We start from the raw sequence: 2580 nt of genomic DNA, 5'->3' as shown, positions 1-2580 counted from the left end.
CCTCATCTCACCCTAACCCTCTCCACCTGACCTACCCTCCTCATCTCACCCTAACCCTCTCCACCTGACCCATCTTAACCCTATCCTCTCATCTCATAGATCTCTAACCCTTTACCATTATCGTTCCTGTACTTAAACGTTGTAGAAAATCACAGAGCCGTGTAAGTTGGATCTACTGCAAACATGGCTTCCAATCTCAGCAAGGCACTTCAGTGTCCCCCAACCCATGTGCATCTACTCTGTACCTCATCCTCCACATACCCCTGGTGACCAAGCCATGTAAGTACTGTATCCTTTTTTTTTTCTTTTGATTTCATAAAGTTTTATTTTTCCAAATGTACAGTTGGTTAGACCTATTCATGCATCTTCACCAGCAGCTGGAGCATCTCCGCCCTTGATATTTCTGGTGTAAATTACTTGAGCTCTGTGCTTTGAAACCAGTTTGATAAGTCCTTTACTAAGGAGCTCCTGAAGGGCTGCCCTGGCCAGGGAGCCTCGAATCTTCAGTCTCTCAGAGACCACAGCTGGGGTTATAAGTTTATAGTTGGGAACTTCCTTACAGAGTTTGTTGTAGGTAGCTTTGTCAAACAAGACTAAGTTATTGAGCTTGTCCCGAACTTGGCCTTTGGACCACTTCTTCTTTTTGGCCTTGCCCTCGGATTTGTTCACTGGGTCTTTGTCTTTCTTGGCCGACTTTCCGGCGTCCTTCTTCTTCTTGTCGTCCTTGGGCGGCATTACGAAGCTCGGAGAGCAGCAACAGACACCACAGACTTGCTAAGATGTCGGACAAAAAGGAGTACTGTATCCTTAATAGCATGTGTGTTCCTTCTTTTCTCTCCCTCTTCTTGCAGTTGCTTTAGTTCAGGTCCTGGTCATCTTTTGCTCAGGGTATTTGCAATATTCTCCCATATAGCCCTCCACCTCCAGTTTCTCTCCCGTCTCATTCATTCTCTATGTAACAATAAAGGTGATCTATCTGAAAGTGATTTAGTCTTTACTACAGTCTCACGAGTTTGTATTTCTATTTTATTTTACTGAAAAAACGAGAAAGCTCAGAGAGGTAGAGTATATTTCTCTAGGTTCCCCAACTTGTAACAGTGAAGCCAAGGCTTGAGTTCACATCTGTGTGACTCAGGAGCCTATGCTCTCCCTGTGACAAACCCCTCCCCTGTGACATACGAGTGCTCAGACAAAAAGACTGGAGGCAGAGACACCAGAGCTGGGCAGCAGGTCTCAGGACCCCAGCTATGCTCAGGGATCTCAGCGCATCTTCAAGTTTCCAGGCACACCCTCTCTCCCCTCTGCTCTTGCGCACCAGCTGATTTCTCCAAAGAAGCCCCTGGTAATGACTCAGCTGGGAGCTGTCCTGCCCCACCTTCCAGACCTAGCGGGAGAGACTTCTGAGGTAGATAATGTCTTTTAAAATGTAATTTACTTTAATGCACTGCTGTATTGTTACTAACATGTGCCCTATTGTGTGTGCCTCTGAGGCAGCTGATTACAGAAACGTTCCTAAAGAAAATGTCTAAACCCAGGCAACTGTTACTTTTCTGAATGGGAGGGGGTTTAAACCATCTGGCCAGGGGCTGGCATTTGTGGCTTCAGTGCCTGTAGTTTGGACCCCAGGCTTCCAAGAAAGTGTCAGGAAGCCAATCCCTAATCCTGCAGGAGTGGCATGGAAGACCTTCTGTGTCAAGGATCCCTCTGTTTTCATGCTTTCTGCACCTGACAGCCTTGCCATGGTGGAACAAAGCTGCCAACATCTGCATGGGAATTTCGGTATGCATGTGGGCCGAATTTGTCATGTTATTAAAAGGACAGCTCAGAAGAAAACAAAAAAGACGAGTAATAAGTATTCTTCAGGCTAAGTGACTAGGGAGTCTTGTAACAGATTGCTAGCATCTGGGGACAGTGGGTCAAGTCACAACTCAACTCTCATCTGACTGTTATGCAGAGAAAATACTTAATATGCTTAGGTAAGAGCTCCACTTACTGTCTTCCAGTTTCTGACATTCATCTACCCTTCCCTTCCCTTCCCTCCCACACCAAAGCTGTCACTGAGGGGTTCCACTGGGTTCCCTGCAGGGAGCCACCCTCCCTCCTCCTCTCTGTCACTCAAGCCTCACTTCAGTGTTCCTGCTCCAAAGGCGAGCATGTGACCCACCTCTGCCCTGTCACACTGGGTTGTAGCCCCATGTGCCTTTGAGATTTCTAAGGGCCACAAACCAAATCTTAAGGCAGCTTCCTCATTTTTTAATATGATCATGGGGGAAAATCAATCTACATATCAGATGTTAAGAAATTCTCTCGGTTGGGCACAGTGACTCACGCCTGTAATCCCAGCACTTTGGGAGGCCGAGGTGGGCAGATCACTTGAGGCCAGGAGTTCGAGACCAGCCTGGCTAACAGAGTGAAATCCTGTCTCTACTAAAAATACAAAAGTTAGGTGAGCATGGTGGTACATGCCTGTGATCCCAGTTACTCAGGAGGCTGAGGTGGGAGAGTCACTTGAGCCAAGGATACAGATGTTACAGTGAGCTGAGATTGTGCCACTGCACTCCAGGATGGGCAAGAGAGCGA

The 2580-nt window shown here is 47.1% G+C and overlaps 1 pseudogene across 1 annotated transcript; it reads right to left on the bottom strand.

Moving 5' to 3' along the window:
- Nucleotides 1-305: 305 nt before the first annotated feature.
- LOC111540151 lies at nucleotides 306-802 on the bottom strand (annotated as a pseudogene). Its single transcript, XR_002730904.2, has one exon. The product of XR_002730904.2 is annotated as a 40S ribosomal protein S25 pseudogene (transcript).
- Between the last annotated feature and the right edge of the window lie 1778 nt (nucleotides 803-2580).

This window comes from Piliocolobus tephrosceles, chromosome 13 (genome assembly GCF_002776525.5).
Source record: "Piliocolobus tephrosceles isolate RC106 chromosome 13, ASM277652v3, whole genome shotgun sequence".
Taxonomy (NCBI): domain Eukaryota; kingdom Metazoa; phylum Chordata; class Mammalia; order Primates; family Cercopithecidae; genus Piliocolobus; species Piliocolobus tephrosceles.
The sequence above is the reverse complement of the archived record's forward strand: the minus strand, read 5'-3'. Positions and strand labels throughout refer to the sequence as shown.